The 23682-nt window shown below is 42.6% G+C and overlaps 1 protein-coding gene across 1 annotated transcript in view; it reads left to right on the forward strand.

Moving 5' to 3' along the window:
- The window catches only part of USP31 (ubiquitin specific peptidase 31), an 80492-nt gene that overhangs the window by 7584 nt on the left and 49226 nt on the right, over positions 1-23682 (forward strand). The gene's annotated exons all lie outside the window — the stretch shown is intronic.

A 23682-nucleotide genomic window follows, 5' to 3' on the forward strand; every position in this document is an offset into this window, starting at 1 on the left:
AATCTATGCAGTGGGTAAGGGCTGGGGGGGGTACATTTGGCAGGTTGATAGATTTTGTTTGCAGCTGACAGAGCGGGATCAGATGGGGCGGGGAAAGGGCCAGGACCAGGGGCTTAGCTTTTATCTGAGAGCAGTGGCGCTATTAGAGGTCAGTTGTATGTTAAGCAGAGTTCTGGCCTGATCTCTTTCAACTGTGAAATGATCCTTCTGAATGCCGGCTGCTGAGAGAATGAAGCAGAGAGAGCAGTTGGGAGGCGGGAGTGGTGGTGGACAGAGATGAGGTGGATGGATGTGAGGTGCAGCCGGAGGTAGAGGCGCAGGATTCGCCAGTGGCTTGACTTGAGGGGAAGATACTGGGGCAGAGGGCGCTTCCAGAGCAACTGCTAGTGTAACAGGGTGGTCCCCAGGAAAGGGGGAGGTTCGAGGTTCCCTGCCCCACCCAAGGGAGGGTGGAGCTGAGCAGGAAGAGAAGAAGCTGCAGGAAGAGACGGAGGAAGGAAGCAGGATGGAGCAAGGAGACCTGGAGGAGGCACATGGAGCCTAGAGACATGTGAAGAAACTGCGCTTGTCTTTTGGGTTGTGGACTGGGTGACACAGATGTGGGTGAGACCCGTGGGGAGGTGACAATGGCAGCTTTTATCTGGATGTTGATTTTGCTCTTTTCCTTCCGGGCTTGTCCGGTTGTTTGTGACCCTTTTCTGTGGGTCCCCACTGGAAGATGTTTTAGACTTGTGGCAGGCTTTGGGGCCTTGCTCTGGGCCGACCCCGTATGGATGGAGTTTTACCCACGAGGGGACGGGTAACTTTGGGTGCTTCATTTAGAAACTAGACTCTTTGCCTTACCTGTATTGTTTCCTAGTTTTTATTAAAGTTCCTTCCCATTAAAGCGTCATATGTTTTGTGTTGATGCGGCGGATGGCAGAACCCATTTAGAATAGGCAGGTTTGTGGGGGTCTGGGGTGCCCCTCTCCCTGTCCTATAACACTAGGACTTTGTCTTGAGCAGCTGAGTGATTCCTGGTGCTTTATACTTAATTTGGGGAACAGTAGCTTTCAGGGCAGCAGGAGATGAGAAGTTTAATTTCAGGTGTGTTACATGGCACACTCACGAGGTGTCCAGGCTGAGCGGGCAGCTGCATAAGGGATTGTGCAGTTCAGAGAATTGGGACTGGGACCCGGTATTCTCTCTTTTCCTCCTTATCCTCGCCATCTTTGATCCTGAGTTTAAGTTTATAGATTTGGGAGTCATCAGCCCACAGATGGTGTCTAAAGCCATGGGATATGACGTGGCATTGGATTGGAAGATGATAATGCCCGGATAGTTAAGGGGAAGAGAGTTGTAGGTCATTGGGGAAATATTCTGAGCAAAGGCAGAGATGACACATGGCCTAGGGCCAGGGAGGCTGCGGGGCTTGGTTTGGAGCAGAGTGGCTCAGCCCTGGCACTACCAACATTTTGCATGGATGTTCTTTGTGTGAGGGGCCATCTTGGCGCGGAAGCATGTTTAGCAGTGTCCCTCCCCTCTGGCCACCAGATGCTGTGGTCCCCACCCCAGTCTTGACATTGGAAATGCTCTAGACATTGCCAAGTACCCCCTGGGGCCAAAATTACCCCTGGTTGAGAACCACTGATTTGGAGAAAAGGGGAAATAAATAAATACAGGGAATGAGAGGGGGCAAATTATGGGTGGCCTTGTAAGTCTGTCACAACAGTTTAGCCTTCGGGCTGCAATCAGTGATTTAGTTGAAGCTTCTTGAGCTGTGCAGATTCTGATTTGATGAAAAGGGTATTTTAGAAAATTGGGCCTGATGGTGAGCAAACACGAATCGAGTGGAGGGAGGAGGCAAATGTAGGGAGAGAGCACTCTCAGGTATGAAGCGAGGGGCAGTAGAGGAAGGATGGAGTGGGAGGGATAGGAGAGGCTGGAGTCTCAGACCCGGTGATGGGGAAGTGGTGGGGATAGCTGATAGCAGTAGGGCTGTTAGAATAGGAGGTGGTTCGTGGAACCCGGTGCCAGAGAAGATCATGCATTCAACTTGCCCGTGTGGGGCTGGGGGCCACAGGGTGTCTAAGAAAGGGGGCCCTAACAGAGTTGTAATACATGTAATTTTGGGCTGGCTGTGTAGGTTTGGATTCAGCTGCTTGGAAATGATCATTGAAGCCAGGAGTACGAGTGGGTAAAGGTCGGAAGCTCAAGGGCAGGGCCTTTGGAAGAAACTAAATATACGAGGCTGGGAGGAGGGAGAGGGCTTGTCGGAGGGGCCTTTGGAGAGGTAGGAGGAGAGTCAGGAAGGCAGAGCCGGGACACCTGTTTTACTCTGCAGTGTGCCTGCCTGCCCTTAGCCTTGAGTAGCGCAGAGTGTAGATATGTCACTGTGTACCCAGAAAGAGTCATATTCAGGTTGGTGTTTTCTAGACATGGTAAGGTTTTATTAAGTCCGCAGAGTTACTGAGCACATGTCCCGTGCTGGTCCCGTGTTGCAGGTGCTGGGGAGAGGACGGCGAGTGAGATGGCTCATGGCGTCACGGAATTCAGGGTCTAGACAGGGGAAGACGGGTGGGTAATGAAACGCTGTGCAGATGCGTGCCGGGATGGTGAAGGCCAAAAACCTGTGCAAACCCAGGGCCATGATCACCTGGGGGAGCTATGGGGGCTGTCAGGGGACTGAAGAGGTGACCACAGGTCTGTGTCTTGATGATTTGGTGGGACTCCTCAGTGGATGGGGGAGAGGTGGGAACGCTTTTTAGGGCAGAAAACCCATCAGGTGTAAAGCTTGGAACTTATTCAGAAACTTTCCAGGTCTAGAGTGGCGGTACCAGTAGGGTAGAGTAGTGGTTGGGGTGAGTGGGATGGGGCAGTGGTCACCGAGCGATGCTTTGGGCAGCTTGGCCTTGGAGTCCTTGGGTGCCACGTTAGGGAAGAGCATCCTGTGGGGGCTTGTGGTGTGTTCTCTCTCTGCAGGAGTGATCACTGAGGGACTGGTGAGTTGAGGAGGGGTGAGGTGGTGATGAGGAAGGGCCAGGGACAGAACTCAGCTCAGGGAGAACAGAATATCTCTTAGCCTCTGTGAGACTGGTCCCATTGAGGGTGCCTAGGCAACTTGTTACTTTTCAGATGCCAAATTCTATTTGCGTTTTTATTGGTAACATGAGCTCCCATGGTAACTCAGGGAGAGAAATATTCAATAGTTTAAGATAGACATTTGCTTAGACTTTGTTATAAAACCCTTCTGATGGGCCTCCCCGGTGGCGCAGCGGTTTAGCGCTGGGTGGCGAAGCTGCCCGTGGCCTCTGCGGCGCAGGTTCGATCCCCGGCTGCTCCCCGGCCACCGGAGGAGGGTCCCGCATGGCGCACAGACCTCTCCTGCCGCCCGCTGCTCCCCTCAGCAGTGTACCTCGGTCCTTCTGCCTGCTCTGCTCCCCGCTCTGGCTCTGGTGAATTCTCTCACCCTCCCGCGCTTCTGACTGTACCCAGTGCTTGTATAAATAAATAAATAAATCTTAAAAAAAAATTTTACTTATTTAAAAAAAAAAAAAAACCCTTCTGAGGTTTTTAAAATTATTTTTCCGACCAGCAACATAAACATAGCACTACGTCTGTTATTTTAGTTTGACCCAGTTTGGTTCTTTACACATTAGTGGGGCAGGCTTCGACTTGAACTCAGGGCCGTGTGATAACATTCATATTCTTACATGTTGCCTTAAAGTGAGGGTCCTTTTAAAGCTTTTGGGAAACTAGACACTGCAATTGTATTAGTATCAGTGACGTTTGGGGCAAATTCAGCTGCAGGAGCTGCACGGTTGAATGCTGGAGGGGTACCACCAGTCACCCCAATTCCTTCCATTGTCGCAGCCTGGCCAAAGCGTTCAGTTGTTGGTGGAGTCAGTCCCAGTGTTCTGTCTGGCATCATACATTACATTTTTGTGTTTCTTGACCACATGCATACGTGTTTTTCATAGTGGCTGTCATCCTGGCGAGCCCATTTTAGCTTGCGACTTTTTTCCATTCAACGTATAAAGCACTTTTGTGCTTCCAAATAGTCCCTATAATACTGTGTAATGTTTAGTGATTCATTTGGCATCATATTTTGCTGAATAATAATTTACGCATTTCAGCTACTTATTGGGCATCTTGCCCCCCCCCCTTTTTTTAAACTCTAATGAACATGAATCATGTCTATAACTTTGTTTTGTCATGTTGTTTATTTAGGATAACTTTTCAGACTTGTCCTCAGAGCATCAAAAGCTGGTGACTTCCTATATGTGTTGTAATATTACTCTTCAAGAGCCAGAAATTACAGTGTTGCTAGTTTAATTATAAACTTCATCCAGCCCAATGAATGGTGTGTCATGAATGCTTAAAACCATTTGTTAATGAGTTGGGCTTTATGATTTAAATTTGTTAATGTCACTTTATATTCATTTTTCTGCTCATGCAGTATTTTTTCCCATTTTTTAAAAATATTCGTTTATGCATACAAGAACTGGGGTACAGGCCAGATGTGCGGGAGGGTGAGAGGATTCACCAGAGACAGAGTGGGAAACAGAACAGCAGAATGACTGAAATACACTGCAGAGGGAAGCAGTGGGCGAGTCAGGAGAGGTCTGCTGTGCCATGTGGGTTGCTCCCTGGCCAGCCGGGGATTGAACTCGTGCTGCAGAGGCTGCAGATCACCCCATATAGGCTGTGTCTCAACCCCTTGCACCACCAGAGAGGCCCCCCCATTCTTTTTATTGTGAGAAAAGTAATGTGCAGTTTATCATTTTAACTACTTTTTTTTATTAAAGATTTTATTTATTCTTGTGTAGAACTGGGGTGTAGGCCAGAGGTGCGGGTGTGAGAGGGTTCATCAGAGACAGAGTGGGGAGCAGAACAGGCAGACTGACTGAAATACACTGCTGAGGGGAGCAGTGGGCAAGACAGGAGACGTCTGCTGCCCTCTGTGTGGGTTAGCTCCCTGGCTGGGGATCAAATTCAGGCTGTCAGAGTTAGCCCTGAGACTTAACCCATAGGCCGCGAGAGAGGCCCCATTTTAACTACTTTTAAGTAAAACTCACTCTTAGTAAGTACATCATAATGTGCAGCCATCACTACTACCACCCCTGGAGCTTTTTCATCATCCCAAGTAGAAACTCTGCATTGAGCAACAGCTGCCCTCTAGTCCATGGCAACCTCTACTTCCTGTCTCTGAATTTGCCCATTTTAGGTACCCCATGTAGATGGAAATATACAATACGTAAAATCCTTTTGTGCCTGACTTATTTCACTTAGCATGTTTTCAAGATTCACCATGTTGTAGTAAACATCAGAATTTAACTGCTTTTGTGACTGAGTTAATATTTTTTATGTATATGTATACCACATTTTGTTTCTCCATTCATCTTTTTTGCAGAAACCTGGGTTTCTGCTTTTTTGGCCATTGTGAATAATGTTGCTATGAGCATAGGTGTATAGCTGTGTCTCTTCGTGTCCCCATTTTCAATTCTTGTAGCGAAGTGGGCTTTGTTGTCTTGTTACTTGATCTTAGGGAAAACCATTTATTCTTTTACAAGTGAGTATTATTTTAACCATGGACTTTTTGGACAAGTCTGTCTGATTCACTTGCTTGGTCATTGTGTAGGACATTAACCAACAATGTCTTGGTTAATCCTTCATGAAGATACTGCCAGCGAGGACAGCACCAGACCAGCCCCAGTTACAGATGTGAACGAGCTGGTAATGGGCCTGTGCAGTTGTGGACTTGGGTCAGATCCGGCTTGAGGTCTGGGAGCACTCTTGGATTTTAAGCTTAGCGAGGAAGGAAGAAGCTGGAAAAGGGGTTGATGGGCCTCAGTATAGAGAATTTTTTGAGCAAGTTATCTGAGAATGGGTTGAGCTACCTCACAGAATAGTGTTTTTATCCATGGACAAGTTTAAGCAGAGTTGGGTGATATTATGGAGAGTCATGGAACCCAGAGTGGGTTGCGGTGGATTCAGGATGACTTTTTTTCCTTTGATTCTCTTGCTCCTTCCCTCAAACTTTTGAACATCTAGCAAATGTATTATCTGAAGCAGTTGACAGCGTTTGGCAGCCTCATGGATGTGTGAAGGGTGAGTAAGAAAGAGATGAAAATAACTTTTGAGCTTTTGAAACAGGGTGTCTTGGATTGACGCCCTTCAAGACTGGAAGCGCAGAGTGGAGAGCAGCTCCGGAGGCGGATGGACAAGTGTGGTTTCAGACAGGTCGTGTAGTAGCTGAACGTGAGAGTCCAACAGAAGCTTTTTATAGTTGTATTTGTTAAATGCCTCCCGATTTGTCAGGCATTGTGCAAAGTGAATCGTTCAAGTTTTGGTGACCCACATAGAAAGGAGCTGGCTGGTCCAGTCTTTTTCCAGCACAAAAATAGCTCGTGTCGAGATGCAGACGGAGCAGCGCAGATGCTTGTCCTGATTTGTATCCCAACTCCTTTTGTGTGGCTTAAAGTTTTTAGTTTGACTCTGCCACTTTTGTTTTGTTACTAGTGTGTGGCTGGATGGATTTTTCCTGTCCCCATCTACATGCTCGTCACAATGAGGGCCTACTAAATAGGGTAGTGTTCTCTGTTTGTGTAGTTCCCCACAGCTGTTTCCTATAGTAAAGACCCTGGAAAACAATGACCTCATAGTTTCCACAAAAAACCCCTTTATATATAATAGTGGAAAAGAAATCATTGAAAACCGAGTAATTCAAAGTTCTGTCCTCTGTTGCTTCTTCCTTCAAAAGTATTCTTGTTTGCTCTGCTAATTAATCATTCATTGGCTGTTCCTCAAATGACCTTTTATGTTTCACAAACAACATTTTTGCAGTGGAGCACATCGGGATATCTTGCCTTTCGTTTGATTGTGATCTTGCTCCATTTAGAAATCATTGTTCTGTGCCATGGACTGTGGCAGTTCCTAGAGGAATTGGCCAGTCACCGAACATCTGTTGCTGCTTCCCTCCAGTTGTTGAGCTTGGATGGCAGCAAACAGTGTGTCCACAAACAAACAGTTCACGCTGTGGAAGGTTTCATAGGCCGGGTCAGGAAGTGCAAGTGCCTTTGTTGGTATCTGCTTCTACTGTCAGGGGCCTTTGAAAGCTCATCACCAGCTCAGTAAAGTTTTTTGTTTTCTTTACTTTAGCTCTTGGTATTCTGATCTCTGAGAGCAAGTCAGAACTGTCTGATTCTCAGAAGATTTAAGAAACAAGGCTAATCATAATAATGAAAATACCATTTTCTGTGTGGAGCCAGATCATTTATAAAGTACATTTATATGTATGTATGTTTTTTGGTTTGTTTGATCTTTGCAGCAACCCTACAAAAGAGGCATTGTTATTCCACTTTTAAAATTAGGACAGTGGAATTCTGTGCTAGTTGAAGAGCCGTAACTCCAGCCTTGCATGACTATGTTGAGCATTCAATGGAAAGACATTTGTGAGGGTATATCATAGAAACTTGCACATAGTAAGTATTCAAGAAGTAGTAGGTGCTTGTTCTAGATCTCTGGCCACCCAGGTACCCTCCCCCGATTCTAAACGGTCTCTTCCAATTGGCAGTTCTTATTGTTGCCAGATGAATCTTCTTAATTACTGTATTACTGTATTTCTCTTCTCAAAAATTGCCTTTTTCTTTTGTATGCAAGATGTGGTATAAATTTCTTAGATTGAGGACTTCCCCGGTGGCGCAGCAGGTTGAATGCAGCACTGTGAAGCTGTCCGCAGCCTCTGTAGTGCGGGTTCGATTCTCGGCCAGGGAGATTCCCACATGGCTTGGCAGACCTCTCCTGTTGCGCCCGCTGCTCCCCTCAGCAGTGTATTTCAGTCAGTCTGCCTGTTCTGCTCCCCGCTCTGGCTCTGGTGAATCCTCTCACCCTCCCGTGCTTCCGGCCTGTACCCCAGCTCTTGTGTAAAAATAAATCTTAAAAAAAAAAAGGAAAAAAGGCTTAAAAAAATTTCTTAGGCCGCAGAAAAATGAAATCAAAAAGGCAAACATAAAACTAGCCCCATTAAAAAAATGGTTCGATCAATTAACCTTACTGTTAATTTGTTCCCCGTGTTCCCAAATGCCTGCTTTCAGCTTCTGTGTCTGCATTGCTGTGGGCTGGCGGCGGCGCGCTCACAGATGGACACCTGCCTGGGTGGTGCTTTGAGGAGCACTGCTGTGGGGCTTCCTTAGTCTGATTTTGCCCAGTGTACGTGTCTTTGAAGTTTCAGTTACTCTGCTCTTCTGTCCCTTATTTCCTGTAAAATGGCAATCAGCTCTAGAGACTGACTGAGAGTCAGGAGTGAGTCTTTTTTAAACTCCTGTCTTTTTTGGGTGAAACTAGTTTGTGGGTATTGTGCAGACTTCCATGAGGAAGCCCTAATGTCTGGTTGTATCCTTGTAAAGTTAGTGGTCAGAGCTTATTCCATGACCCATTAAATCATTAAGAGTCAAAAAATGGTGGTGTTAAAATTTTAACATCTCTTCACTGATTCGCCAGAACATTCTATGAGACTCTTGCTTCCCTCAATTATTTTGTTACCCCAAAGTAAATTTAGAGAAGAAAAGTAAGATTTCCTTCCCCTTTATTTTCCAGTTTTCAAAATAATTACTTGTTTTCCAAGTACGTCTAATGATTTTGTTGTTGTAACCGTAGGCACTCATGGATTGAAATGCATACTCGGTGTGTTTCAGTCCATTACATTCATTAACCTCACTGATGCTCAGATTGCCCCTTTATGACCAGCAGATCCCAAAGTCCTTTTTATATGATACCAGTGGTCTGTGACATCAAACTGGAATGCAAGGAAGTTAAGATACTACAGACTCATCTTCCACATTTCTTGGATCAGGTGTTTCTTTAAGGATCTCTGGTTCCCTTTGGGGGCCAGTAGTAGTGAGACCACAGCCTGGGCTCATATGTGGTTTCTGTGTTTCAAGTAGAGAGAGCTAGGAAATGTGTAATTTCTTTTGGAGACAGAATCATGAATTCATATTGATAATTCCATTTTAGAATTTTATTTAACCTCATTAATCTTACATCTTTATTTTCTTTTTCCCATGCTGAAAACCCTCTTCTTAACACCAGTGTAAAGTTGCATTTGCAGTACCCCCATAATGTACTCAACAAGCCTCCAAATAATACCATCAATATCATCAACAACAGTGTGGGCATTTGAAAAAGATTTGAGATTTATTAATTTTTTTTTGGAAGTGTGTGTATAGGACATTTCTACTGGGACTATGTATAAAACAAATTACAATCTTGAAAGTGCTCTTTTCCCTACTTAGATATATAACTAAATTTGTTGTTTGTGAATTTTGAAGGATTGCTTTTTGAAATTTAATTTTGTTGCGTAATTGTGTAAAAAAAAAATTTATGACCTGAAGTTAGATCGACAAAACAGTCTATTCAAAGAAGTCTAGTTTCTGTCTCTGATCTCACATCCCACTCCTTTTCTCCCTAAATTTTATGATTTATTTTTTTATTGTTTTAACATAACCAAATATGTTTGTATTTTGTGTTGTGTGCATATTCTTATTTTCCCTCTTATTTAAATGAGCAGTAGCACGCTAAGCATAATTTTCTCCATCTTGTTTTTTTCCTACAGCTAGGAAGTGTTCACCATATGTCTCGCATGGTAGGTTTTATTTATTCCTTACAACATTGTAAGGTAGTTAGATATACACATTATTTCTGTTTTGCAGATGAAGAACAGAGGCATTTCTACAGACCTTTAATTCTGTGATTCTCTTTATTCCCCATAATAACTAGTCCTGACTTTGCTGCATGTTCTGAGTGAACGCATGAGCAGGCATCTAACCTCTGCATCTGCTTTACTTTGAGTAGTGGTGAGGGTAGAAAAGGACGCTCAGTTTTTACACTGTAGAAAGGGAAATTCAGCCTTTTCTTTATCGAGGGCCATAGCTTTCTACAGCTGGATGCATACTGGAATGTTCTTTAATCTTACCCTAAAGTGAGCCCTTTTTTTTTTTTTTTTTTTAGTTTCTGTTATTTTTTAATTTTTTTTTAATAATAAATTTTATTTTTATATTCCCCATACAATTGCAGCCCCCCCATTCTGATCCCAATCCCTCCCCTCCCACCCCCGCCCCCCTAAAAGTGTCTCTGGTTCGTAGTTTTTTGTTGATTTTGATTTTCACTTTCTTATAGTTATTCGTTTTCCTGGTCCCTTATTTAAGTTTTCTAGATTCCTGCTATGAGTGAGACCATCCGGTATTTTTCTTTTTCTTTTTGGCTTATTTCGCTGAGCATGATCCCTTCCAGTGCCATCCATGTTGCTGCAAATTGCATGTGTTTATCTTTTTTGAATGCTGAGTAATATTCCATGGTATATATGTACCACATCTTCTTGATCCAGTCATCTATTTTTGGGCATTTGGGTTGTTTCCAAAGCTTAGCTATTGTAAACAGTGCTGCTATAAACATAGGGGTGCAGGTGTTCTTTGGAATTGATGTTTCTGTGTCCTTTGGGTAAATACCTAGGAGTGGAATTGCTGGATCATATGGAAGCTCTATGTTTAGTAGGTCCAGAAATCTCCACACAGCTCTCCACAGTGGTTGGACCAGTTTGCACTCCCACCAACAGTGCAGAAGAGTTCCTTTTTCTCCACACCCTCGCCAACATTTGTTGTTGCTAGTTTTTTTAATATGTGTCATTCTCACTGGTATAAGATGGTATCTCATGGTAGTTTTGATTTGCATTTCCCTGATGACAAGTGATGTTGAACATTTTTGCATATGCCTGTTGGCCATTTGCATTTCCTCTTCAGAGAAGTTTCTTTTTAGCTCTTCTGCCCATTTTTTGACTGGATTCTTTTCTTTGTTGTTGTTGAGTCTCATCAGCTCTTTGCAGATTTTTGTGATCAGTCCTTTATCATTAGTGTTGGGTGCAAAAATGTTCTCGCAGTTGGTGGGGTTTCTCTTTGTTTTTGTTATTGTCTCTTTTGCTGTGCAGAAGCTCTTTAATTTGATGTAGTCCCAGCTGTTTATCTTCGCCTTCACTATCACTGCTTTGGGTGATGTGTCTGTAAAGATGTCTTTGATGTGCAAATCCCGTAGTGTTTCGCCTATATTTCCTTCTATATATTTTATGGTTTCAGGTCTTATGTCTAGTTCTTTAATCCATTTTGAGTTGATTTTTGTGTATGGTGTGAGGTAGTGGTCAAGCTTCATTCTTTTGCATGTAGTGACCCAGTTTTCCCAGCACCATTTATTGAACAAACTTTCTTTGCTCCAATGCATAGTCTTTGCTCCTTTGTCAAAGATTAGTTGACCATAAATCTGTGGGTTTATTTCTGGATTTTCTATTCTATTCCATTGGTCTGTATGTCTGTTCTTGTTCCAATACCATGCAGTTTTGATGATTATGGCTTTGTAGTATAGTTTGAAGTCTGGGAGTGTGATGCCTCCATTCCCTTCTTTTTTTTTCAGGAGAGCTTTGGCTATTCGGGGTTTTTTGTGATTCCATATGAATTTCATCAATAATTGTTCTATTTCTTTGAAGAATGACATTGAAATTTTGATTGGAATAGCATTGAATCTGTATATTGCTTTTGGAAGGATGGCCATTTTAATAATGTTTATTCTTCCAATCCATGAGCAGGGGATGTCTTTCCATTTCTTTGTGTCTTCTTCTATTTCTTTTAACAGTGTTTTATAGTTTTCTTTGTATAGGTCCTTTACCTCTTTTGTTAGATTTATTCCCAAATATTTGATTTTTTTTGTTTCAATAAAAAAAGGGATGGTTTTTTTGATTTCTTCTTCTTCAGATTTATTGTTTGTGTATAGGAAGGCTACTGACTTTTGCGTGTTGATTTTGTAACCTGCCACTTTACTGAACTGATTGATGAGTTGAATTAGTTTTTCTGTGGACTTTTTGGGGTTCTCTATGTATATTATCATATCATCTGAAAATAGTGATAGTTTGACTTCTTCTTTTCCTGTTTGGATTCCTTGGATGTCTTTCTCTTGTCTTATTGCCCTGGCTAGGACTTCCAGTATTATATTGAAAAGCAGTGGTGAGAGTGGACATCCTTGTCTTGTTCCAGATCTTAATGGAATTGCTTTCAGCTTTTCACCATTGAGAATGATACTGGCTGTTGGCTTGTCATAGATGGCCTTTATGATGTTGAGGTATGTTCCTTGTATCCCAAGAATTTCAAGGGCTTTTATCATGAATGGGTGTTGTACTTTGTCGAAAGCTTTCTCAGCATCTATTGATATTATCATATGGTTTTTATATTTCTTTTTGTTGATGTGTTGGATAACGTTGATTGATTTTCGGATGTTAAACCATCCTTGTGTCCCTGGAATGAATCCTACTTGGTCGTGGTGAATTATCTTATGGATACATTGTTGGATTCTGATAGCTAAAATTTTATTGAGGATTTTTGCATCAGTGTTCATTAGGGAGATTGGCCTGTAGTAAAGTGAGCCCTTTTTAACAGTGTAATTTGGTAAATCTCTTTCATTTTACGGTCTTTGTTGCATGGAAGTTATAATAGACAAGGATGGCTAAAGAAAAGCCAAATTACTTTAAAAACAACTGCTCATGGAAAATACCTACTAGGTAGTGATTTAAATGGAGATGGGAAGAGAGGAAGAAGGAAAATAATTTCACCTGTCTGCATTCAGGAGAGAAAGAGGAGCATTGGCAGCTTTTTATCTTATATCCAGTGGGAGGAAAGGTTTGGGAGACCTCTTGGTTGTTTCCCTTGGAGGCTCCTTTGTGATACCAGGCAACTGGTTAGGCTGTTATAACTGCCCACCCCCCCCATCCCCTTACTGCTGATACTCCAGTGGCTCAGACTGCAGCTGTCAGCATCACAGGAGAGTGCGAGGGCGGCCGAGTCAGGACTGCTCCTTTCTTTTTGAAAACCTGAGAGCTCATGACTTTTGAATCTGGTCAGGATCCTGGTGCAGCTGAGATCTTGGGCTGAGCCCGTTTCCTTATTTCCCTCGTCATGGCCATATAATACCAGCCTGACAGGCCGTGGTGTTGAACAACCACATCTGAGGGATGGGGACATTTGAGCAGAAAAAAATGAACTAGCCAACCCACCCCCACACCAACGCAGTCTGTAAGAGCAAGCCTGGGGCACAGGAAAGGGACCCCTCTAGGAGAAAGAGGCTGAGAATCCTGCAGAAGCCCCTAGTAGTTAAGTGCTAAAGAGAAACATGTTCCACTTCAAAATCTCTGGATCTGGCCTTGGGGCTCTGATTGTTTTATAGTTCACCTTTGATGCCTGTGTGCTCTACTCTTGACCCTTATTGTGGACTGTGTTTGAAGGACTGGTGTCACAATGCCACGGGACTCACTGGGACATCTGTCCCCCAAGAGGGTACTTCTCAGTATGCTGTATTCTGTTTTGTCTTTGTGTCATCTTTTTGAATAATAGTAATAACACATTCTGTCTGGCTTGTGGGGAAATAAGTCTTTTATATGTTACCTCTAAGGGTAAATACTTATTTGACTGTCTAAGTCTTTAAAATTTTTAACTTTTTTTCTTGATAGATGGCTTGATAGCTATGTTTTACATACTCACTTTCCCAGGGAGCAGCTTCTAATCTGCTTCTAGTTACATAACCAGTAAATAGAATCAACTTCAGCTTATACTGAATAACTGAGTTAGTACCTGACAATTAAGAAACTTTAGTGTTTTTCCTTTTTGAAGTTAATTTTTTTTTAACTTAACACCCCTAAAAGAACCCCGTACCCATTTTCAGTCATTCCTAATTTCCCGCAACTTCCAAGCCCTATGTATCCACTAACCTACTTTTTTTCTTTTTTTTTTTGGCTTTACCTATTCTGGACTTTCATATAAATGGAATCATGCAACACATGTTTTCATCTAGTGCATTTCACTTAGCATGATGTTTGCAGTGATAGACTTTATTCCTTTTAGTGCCTGAATAATATTCCACAAATATACCACATTTTGTTTATCCATTCAGCCATTGATGGGCATTTGAATTGTTTTCACTTTTTTTGCCATTATGAATAATGCTGCTGTGAACATTTATGCACCAATTTTTGTGTGGACATATGTTTTCATTTCTGTTGGTTATGTACCTAGGACTGGAATTGCTGGGTGTTATGGTAGATCCATGTTTAGCTTTCTGAGCAACTGCCCAACTCTTTCCCATAGCAGCTGCCCCATTTTGCATTCCCACAGTGATCTATGAGAATTGCAGTTTCTCCACATCCTTGTCAACACTTGTTGTTGTCTCTTTTATCATAGTTATGCTAGTGGGTATGAAGTGATTTTGATTTGCATTAAGTATACGTTATTTTGTGTCTGGTTTCTTTTGCTAAAATTCATTATGAGATAGCATCTGCTTTGATAAGAGTAATATCCAAATTATTGTAGAAGACTTAGAAAATATGTACAACTTGTAAGAAGAAAATTGAAATGTGTAAGTTCTTTGTTTGATATACTACTTTCTTGGTCCCTCCCTCCCCCATGTGTGTTTTAATATATTGGGGTTGAACTGAATATACAGGCTTGCGTTATGTGATTTTCATTTTATACTGTGTTGAGTGGTTTTTGTCACAGAAACTCTTTGGTCATCATGTACTATCCTGACTTCTGGATGGTCTGCCGACAGTGAACATTTTTTTTTTTTACATAAATCTTTCACTTTTTGATGAGAAGGAAGTAGTTCTTATAACATATCAGTTATTAAAATCAGTAAGAAAATAGTCACAAGTATTTCTTCAGGAAATATAGAGTTGAAATTCTGAGTTGTCTATTGTGGAGATTCTTAAATCACATTGTTCCTTATTTTACAGAAGGATTGTGCCCTTGGCAGTATGTAAGAATGTCTGTCAGAGCCCACTGTTGCAAAAAAGAAATCTTTAGGTTAATAAGTAGAAAGTAGCATTTTATTGTTTCATATTGCATTTCTTTGATTACTGGTGAGGTAGGACAACTTCCTCTGTTCTTCATAGTCAGACTATACCTATATGTTAGTAATGTTTTGATAATTTAGGGAATTAGCCTGTTTCACCAACTTCTTCGCTGTCAGTGAACTCACATACTCTTCCATGTCGCCTTCCATGCTACAGGCAGATGGCCAAGACCTAAGTCAGCTAGAATTAGTTGAGATTGGGGCTGGTCAGACCAGGTCTACCCCAGGGGTTACTATTTGTAGTTTGCTAGGGGAAGGTTAGAGCTAGGGTGAGCTGGAGGCTGGCTCCCTTGCTGGTTTGCATCACTCTGATTCTTGTGGAGCAGGTTAAAAGCATGGGCAGAGGCCTTGGTTGATTTGGAGGCACATTGGTGTGGGACTTAGGCATTGCGCAGCGTGCGCTTTAGGTGTAATGCGGTATGGCGGGCTGAGGAATTGAAAGCATCTCCAGCAGTAAAAATTTATTGTGAGTGCTCTGGGTGGATGGCCATATGGATGTATAATTTATGGTGAAACTGGCTGGATTCTGTCTGCTTATGAATATTATTTCTTGGTTACTACTAGTTGATATTTCAGCTACAAAATGCAGCAACAGAATATAGATTCAAAGGAAGATTATTTACAGACTATCTTAGATCCCTTTATAAAATTGATCAGAAATATTTTAGATCTATATATCATCAAATATCAATAATATTTGTTCATAATCAAGAGGATATATACTTCATCTCTGTGTGTGCGTGTAAGCAAAGGGTGTGTTCACACACACGGATCATGGAAGAGCTGTATGCATGTTTGGCTTTGGGGGAGTTCAAGATTGAGCTCATGCTTCACCCACTCCTTACCTTTCCCACCCTGCCCCACCTCTGAGGACGTGTAGGTCACCTCACTGCCTCCATAAATAGGAGTGCCACTCACTGGGAGCATTGCTTGTGCTCCTGCTGCTGGGCAGGGGCTGGGGCTGAGTTTATAAGCCACGCCCTGCGCCCCCTCTGCTTCCCTCCTTTTGATCAGGAAGCTGACACTGCTGTCCTGCTTTTCTCTTCCAGGCTGGCTTTTCACCTCCCATCTGGCAAGCCAGGTGGCCTGGAAAGACCCCTGGTGGGAGAACCATAGGCATAGACACTATTTTCTCTCTCCATTTTTCTTTGATGTTGGTTCCTGTCATTTTTTCCCCCAAGTGGTAAGAACCACAGGCTGGTTTGGGCTTGGATTTGGAATAAGTATAGGCAGAAAACATTGGTGTTTATGTTTCCCTAGGTCTGTTTAGCAAAGAAAAAGGAAACTCTCAGTATGTTAGTGCAGCCTCAGTTTCTGGGATATGTGACCAAAGTCTCAGCTAGAAATTAGGGATGTTTTCTTGCTTGTTTCTTTCACCAGCTCTTCTTCTGTGCATGAGATTAGGGTTCCCTGGCCAAAACACCAAATGACTTAGTGTTTTGGTGTATATTTAGAAGGATAGAAAACAGATAGTTCTTTAAAAATGTTTTTTAAAAGTTTGAAGCAAGTTCTGGTGTAGCACTTAATTTCATTATGTATTTATTTCTCCATGTTTTCTAAAACCCTCAAGCATTGTAATGTTCTATGGTAGGAATGTATAGTAATTTCTTAGATCTCTGGATGTCTTTTCCAGTTTTACTGTTTTGACTTTTGACAGTTGAAGATTATTAGCACTTCCCATATGGCTACCCTTTATTAAATAAGGTCTGGATGTCTGCCTTTTTGATTGTGTTAATTGTTAGTCAAAAATTCCTCCATTCTCCACTGAAAAAAGCTTTTGAAAAGTTTTATTTTACTGTGGTTGGGATGAATCTTAGATTGTGTTGGAAAATGACAAGAAGACCAAAAGGAAGCCACTCTTGAGTTATTTGATTGGATACAGAAACTCTTTTGGTGACCCAGATAGACCTTAAGCTTGGAACGGGCCAGGCTCAGCCACTCGGGAGTGTGGGGAAGGGTGGACGGGCGTAGGCCTCATCTCTGCCAGCAGAGCTGCCCGCACACTGTGAGCTGAACACACCCTTGCACATTAGCGGACGCGAGACAGATGTGGTTCTCCAGGGCCAGTCGTGGTCTCGTTTGCCTTGTGGCGCATCTGGGACTCTTGGGCCTCACTCTTCTCATGCTGTAATTCCATCTGCCAGAGTCCAGATTCCTCCTGCTCCTAAATAATAACATTTCAATTAGATAAACTGCATTTTTGTTTCTGGGCCATATTTCAGTCATAGGGAGAAATGTAAATTACAACAAAACAAACACTGATTAACAAGGATTTATTTAAAAGCAAATAAACTCCCAGAAGCCTCAAGCTTGCTGCAGCTGTCGTTCTGTCTCCAGCACGTGTTTTATGTCTGCACCGAGAGCTGACATTCAGGGTGGACAACCACAAGCGCCGCATCCTTCTGAGTCACATAGGGGTGGAATCGTTCACTGGAGAAGGATGTGGACATGAATGTTTTAAGGCTCTTTTAATCAAATGAGGTTGGACAAGTTACTTCTCTGAGTCCGAGTCTTGTAATCTTTAAATAATAATGATACAGCAGAGGGAATTTCCTGGGGATTAATTTTATGAGAAAATTTATAGGAAATAACACAAGCAATTACTATAATGCTTGAGACATTATACGCACTCGAATATTAACTGATATTTTGCTTTCGCGTCACTGTTGTGTTCCCGAAGTACTGGGGAAGTGATTTTGAATGAGACATTCCTGATCACTGCCTAGGGAAGAGACAGATAGGAGATTATTATGTCCCAGTGATATACATAAAATGCAGTGTAATAAGTCATGTACTACAGTTTTGACAAAAGAACCTCCCATAAGCTTTAGTGCTTTTGGAAGTGAAACTTCAGAGCTATTCTAATGTGACTGCTCATTTCCAATCTTGACTTCACATTGAAAGTAGAATTATTAAAAAAAAAAATACTTGTAAAGAATCAGCAATGATCAAACCCTACCCGACTAATTAAATGCGCACCTCTGGGCTACAGCCAGGACGTGGTTTTCAAAATTTATTTTTAAACTTCCCCAGGTGATTCAGTTATGTAGCCCAGATTGTGAGGCAACACTTTAGATATTTTCTCCTGTTCTTGCTCTTTGGCATTTTCCAAGATGATATAGCACCACAGGGTACTTCCTTTTCCCCCCTTGATTTTTAAAACCTGCATAATAGCACCTGTATAGAGTTGTAATATTTGTAAAATGCTTTAACGATCTCATTAAAGCCTCATGGCATTCTTTTCAGAAAAGTATTACCTTCATTTTGTAGGAAATGTAGCCGAGGCTCAGAGAAAACGCAGATTAAGTCAAAGGAGTGCTTGCTTGACCCCAGGTGCTCAGGAGTCAGTCTTTTCTCTTTCATTTCCAGCAAACTTCCAACCACTGTCAAAATACTTGGAAACCTTCTTTTGCTACTGGTATTTCTGCTTTTGTAGTTAAGATCTGCTGGCGACTCTCTGCTCATCGTTATCTGCCTGAACTCCTTGCGGTGTATTCCTTTTCCTACTTCTCTCTTTTTTATGGGTCCTTATGATTTTTTCACCCATATTTATAGTTTTTTACCCATCATTACAGTTTCTTGACAGGCAATAACCATTTTTCAGTTCTTCTGTTACATCCTTTTCTTTTAGATAGGCTATATACCACTTCCTAGTCTTTATTTCAGCGATGCATTCCTGCCACCGAGTCCTTATGACACATGCAACTTTGTTTAACAAGCGAAGTTAATCTTGTAACAGTGTAGCTGTCACTTGCAATCTGTATGGTTCCTGAGCTTGGATGATGAGAACTTGAATACAAGTTACAGGGGACATCTGTACTCGAGCCCTTGAGTTTTCCTCTCTTAGATTCTTCTCTCTGTAAAGATCAAGGAGCTTTATCCTGGAGATAAACACTCTCTGTGGCCAGACAGGAGTTGGTTGTGCGTGTCCCTCTCTACTCGCATGGAGTCGTCTTTCCGTCCTGGATGGATGTGCCTTTCCCTTTGCTGCCTTCCTTTTCTGTGGCCTCCTCTCCCCTGGGAGTGGGGGTGTGTGGCCCAGCTCTGTCCTGCTAATGAGAGGGAGTGAGGGCATGCACTTGGTGGGGAGTGTGAGTTTAGGCATTCCAGTTAGAGGGAAAGTATGTGTGAAGTCTGGAGGCCTGGCAGCATTTTTCAAATGTCCATTGTTGCCAAGACTGGTGCCTCCCAACCTAATCTGTGCTATTATGTGAGCAGGACACCCCCGCCTCCCCAGGTGAAAGTGAGCAGGTAGGAGTGGATACAGGGCACAGAACAGAGAGCCCGCTTTGAGCAGAGCTGCACCCTGTATCCTGGTGTGGGGTGCTCTTCTATGGATACTTCATTACTGTTTTTCATGGTCATACCTGTTTTCACAGTATTCATCCTTTTGCCTGTTTCACCTTCTGTGTTTCCAGTCATCATCTTGGTTGGTAATCAACCAGAAAGTCAGATTCAGATGAAACTCAAATGCTTATTCTGTTTTTTTCCACCACAGTCCAGGAACCAAATTTCCCTTGTTGATACTATCTATGAACCCAGCTGTTCACTTTTCATCTTTCTTTTAAAATGTAAATGCTGTTGTCCTTCCAAGTTCTTTTTCTGCTTTTAAAACTGTGTCTTTTAAAAATTGAGGTCCAAGTTATGTTTCTTAGCCACAATCACTGGCAATAAATTCTACATTTCTCTTGGTATAGAATCAGGGAAGGTAGGGGATTTGGTTTGACGAGTCTTGGCAAGCTTCCGTTTCCCCCAGAGGAGTAACTTAATGTCCTGATCCATCATGTCAGGCCAGTATTACCATGTTCATTCCCCTTGGAGGAAACCACCAATGGTTATTACTTTGTGTTCTTCCTGGCTTCAGGTAAAGGAGGTCTTTCCTCTAGAGCCCAGAATCCTGCTGCTTCTTTCTTAGGGTCCTGTGACTAGAAAGAACTTCATGTCTAATTTATAGCTCCAGTTGGATAGACTTCACCTTTTCTTTTCTGGGCCATGCTTCCACCTCATTTTTTTTTTTCTTGAAGGAAAAAAATGTTCTCTTTGTAGCTCTAGGCCTTAAGGTTTTATTCAAAGGGTAAAGAGAAATCATGAAACTTGAAAGCCTTATAAATGTATTTTGATTTCTATTTTATCATTTAGTAACTGGATGGTAAGAGTCATCCTAAGGGGGAAATTGGGGTAGTGGTAAAATTCACTTATAAATTTGATCATGAGAACTTGAATATAAGGGACACCTGTACTTGATTCATTCTGAGTTAGAATACCAGAATGTGTAAGATTGAAGTCATTAGATATGATTTTATTCTATAAATTGCAATATTATAAATTCTATAAATTGCAAATTTATGTACACAGGGCTAAGTTTAATAAAGTTCGTACTCTGTTTTTCATAGATGTGACAAATTTAAGTGACTTCTTCTGTTGTATAATGTTTCTATTTATAGATGACGTCGTCCAGTGATAATAAACTTAAAAAAAAAAACCTGCCCCAAAAAGGGATTAATTTTAGGACATCAAGTTAAGGTTTAGATTATGAAAAATGTCATAAAGACGAAGTAGTGAGTGTCAGATGTGGCGCCAAACAAAAGCCACATCCCTTGCGGGTGCGCTAGGGGAAGAGATTGGCGGAGGGTTGGGCCAGTCTTGGCCTGGCACAGCGCTTCCTTCTGTGAACCTGGGATCGTGAGGTCAGTGAGCGCCTCAGGTTAAACGCTTACTTGTTTGTGGCAGAACCAGAGCTTAAACCCGGGTTTCTTAGACTCTGGTATTTCCCTTTCTTCTGTAACACATATGCAGGATAGTTATTTGATTGTTCTGTGTTTCATCTAGAGAAGAACTAGAGTAAATAGCCCCTTGGTTATCTGTAGAGGGAGGAAGTCACCATTGTGAAGGGGTAAAAGGAGAAAGAGGAGCCTTTGTGTGTGTTGTGTGTTCAGTAAGGTTGCCTGTAAAATTCCCTTAGTTTGTGATGCAGTGATTTAGGGTGGGGTTGACCCAGAGCAGTTTTTGTCCTAGTTCTAGGGGGTTGTGGAAGTCCTGTGGCCTGTTCAGTCGTGCCCAGCAAAAATCCTGTTGAGCAGCCTTGTTAGCAAGTGCTTTGTGCACAGTGATTGGTGGGTAGATGCTGGGCAAGTTGAAGTGACAGTGACGGGAAGCATAGATTACATTGAGCGCAGTCCTGATGAAGAATTGAAGTCTCCACCTTGAAATTTGATAGATGCCGTATATAAACATAGCAAAGAGGTTGGTTCCAGAGAACTTGTTTATTCGGGTGCATATGCTGAGAACCTGTCCCTCCCTGCCCCCCACTGGCAGTGAGTGAGAAGGTCCTGGACAGAAGTTTGTTGTGTTTCCACCTGTGGGCCTCAAGTACCCTTGCTATGCATTTGCCTTTACCTTTGTTGTACCTAAGACTTCCGCTTGGCTGTGGGCCTCTGCTTCCTCCTCAAAATAAACAATATAAAACTAACTAGCAAAAGCAAAGTTTTCCTACTATAACTTGTCTGAATCCATGACTCTCCTTCCTTCTTTTCTGTCTCTCCCACCTCCTGTTTAAGGCAGGGCGTCTATATCTTTTCTGAATTCCTTCTCCCCTTACTGAAGAATCATTCTCAAGTGCCTCCTTTCCGTTAGCGTCTTCCCTCAGCCTGCGCGCTCCCCTCTGCTGGTCATAGCATCTGCCCTCCTTCCTTTTGTACGGAAGCTTCTAGGCTGGGAAAAGTGGTCTCCTTGCAGCCATTCACTTCCTTGTAGCCATTCAGTTTCCTTCTTCTCTCTTACCCTCACTGATCAGTACTCTGCTCCAGGCAAACAGTGTCTTCATCTGCTGTTGCCAAGGACCTCAGTGCTGTCACGCTTTTCTGTAGTGGGTTGCATCATTCCTTCCGTCTACCTGGGGGTTTTCCTGGCTGAGCTCCTGGGGCTCACCAAGCACCTGATTCTCTTCATCTTGAGTCAGCCACATAGTGCTGCTGGTGCGGGTGTTTTTACTGATGGATTTTCTCCTCTAGGAAACATCTTCTCTTCTGTGGCTCACGTTCTTCTATTGTGCATACCAATGGCTCTGGTTTTGATTCTTTTCAATGAGAACATAAGAGTGCAAGTCAAACCATTCAAGATGGAGTGAGAGGTCAAGTATATAATGTGCTATAGGGATGTCGAGGGAGATAAAGAAGAACTTGGATTTGGTGATTTGGGTAGCATCTGACCTCTGGGGGAAGTTTTGTAGGTGGCAGAGACTTCCCCCACACCGATTCCTCCTCTTGTGTGTCTGTTTTTAATTTGGCAGCTGAGTAGTATCCTTCCAGTCACTTGAAGCTTTGTTTCTGGTCAGTGGCCTGCCTCTCCCTGGCTCACTTGACTGAGTTAGTTTTGCCAGTGATACCATCACATTCTCTCTCATTTATGCCCCTTTGTTATTTACCCCTTTAATTTGAATCTCCAGATCTTGAATCTCCCCCTCTAGAGGAAACCACCAAGCTGGATGACTCCGCTTCATGATTAAATCGCAAATCTGCCTCTTGTCTCAGTCTGCTAGCACTCGAATTGGAAAATGCAAGGCCAAGTTTAGTTTTTTGGCTCCTGTGTTATTCTTCAACTTTTTAACAGTACCCATGAGTCCCTCATGGCTGTTTTCTCTTGACTCTTGGGCCTCCATTCTCCTGATTTTTTGACAAAACTCTTGATCACCTTCTCTTGGGCTCCTTTGAGGACTCTCTAAACCTCTTCCTCTGCTTGATTTTTTATGATTATTTCTGGGCAGTTTCCGTCGTCCACGTGATTTTAACTACCACCTGTCCAGTGACTCCCAAGCCTGACCCCTGACACACACTGTTCGTGGAGCCCCAGATCTACATTTTTCACTTGTTTATCACGTACTTCTGCTTGGGGATTCAACAGACCTTCACATATTGGGAATTCAGAAAAGAACTCATGACCCTCTTTCCGCTCTGGTTTTTTTGGTCTTGATGAGGGGCCGCCCATTAGGTGTGTGGGTAGCTCTAATGCCGCTTTCCTCTTCCTGCACATTCGTTCGGTCACAGAGCCTGTTAATTCTGTTGCCTTGATTCCTAAATCCAAGCCTGCCTTCATATTTCTGACCTCACTGCCTTAGTTTATCTTAGAACCTAATATTTCTTGCCTCATCATCTCAATTGTCTCTTAACTGCTCTCCCTTTGTGCATTTGTCTCCACTCCTTTCTCCTTACTATCAAAGCCAGTACCTGCAGCTAAAATTTGAATATTTATTTTATTGCATTTATATGTGAAATGTTTTGCATGCATTTCATTTGCCTATCACACTAAATCATTACTATCCTTTTTACTTTGGAAAGAGGAGGCCCAGGCCTCACAAATTGTGAATAGTGGGATGGAGATTTGATTCCAGGCTTTTTGCTCCAGATTCCGTGATCTTAATTGGCCAGTTCACGTACAGCCTTTTCCTGGCTACTGCTCTTTCCTAGCCCGTGCTCACAGTGTGGGCCTAACTCCTGGTGGTGGGGGTTGCGGCAGGTGGAGGGTGGGGTGGAGGGTGGGGAGGTGGAGGGGAAGGGTTATCCACATAAGTTATTTGGAATTCTTTGTAAGGAAGATTTTCCCTTTCCTTCCCCCTCCCACATACTTATTTGAAGAGTTAATCATTTACATTGGTGTAGACTTACTTATTTTATACTTTTGCTTATAACCCGATACTGTGTTAATTATTTAACCAATTCTCATTTTTAAGATGATCAAGTTAGTACCAATTTTTTGCTATTACAGAGCCTG

The sequence above is a fragment of the Talpa occidentalis genome, unplaced genomic scaffold (genome assembly GCF_014898055.3).
Source record: "Talpa occidentalis isolate TD23 unplaced genomic scaffold, MPIMG_talOcc4v2.1 talOcc4.12, whole genome shotgun sequence".
NCBI classification, from domain to species: Eukaryota; Metazoa; Chordata; class Mammalia; order Eulipotyphla; family Talpidae; genus Talpa; species Talpa occidentalis.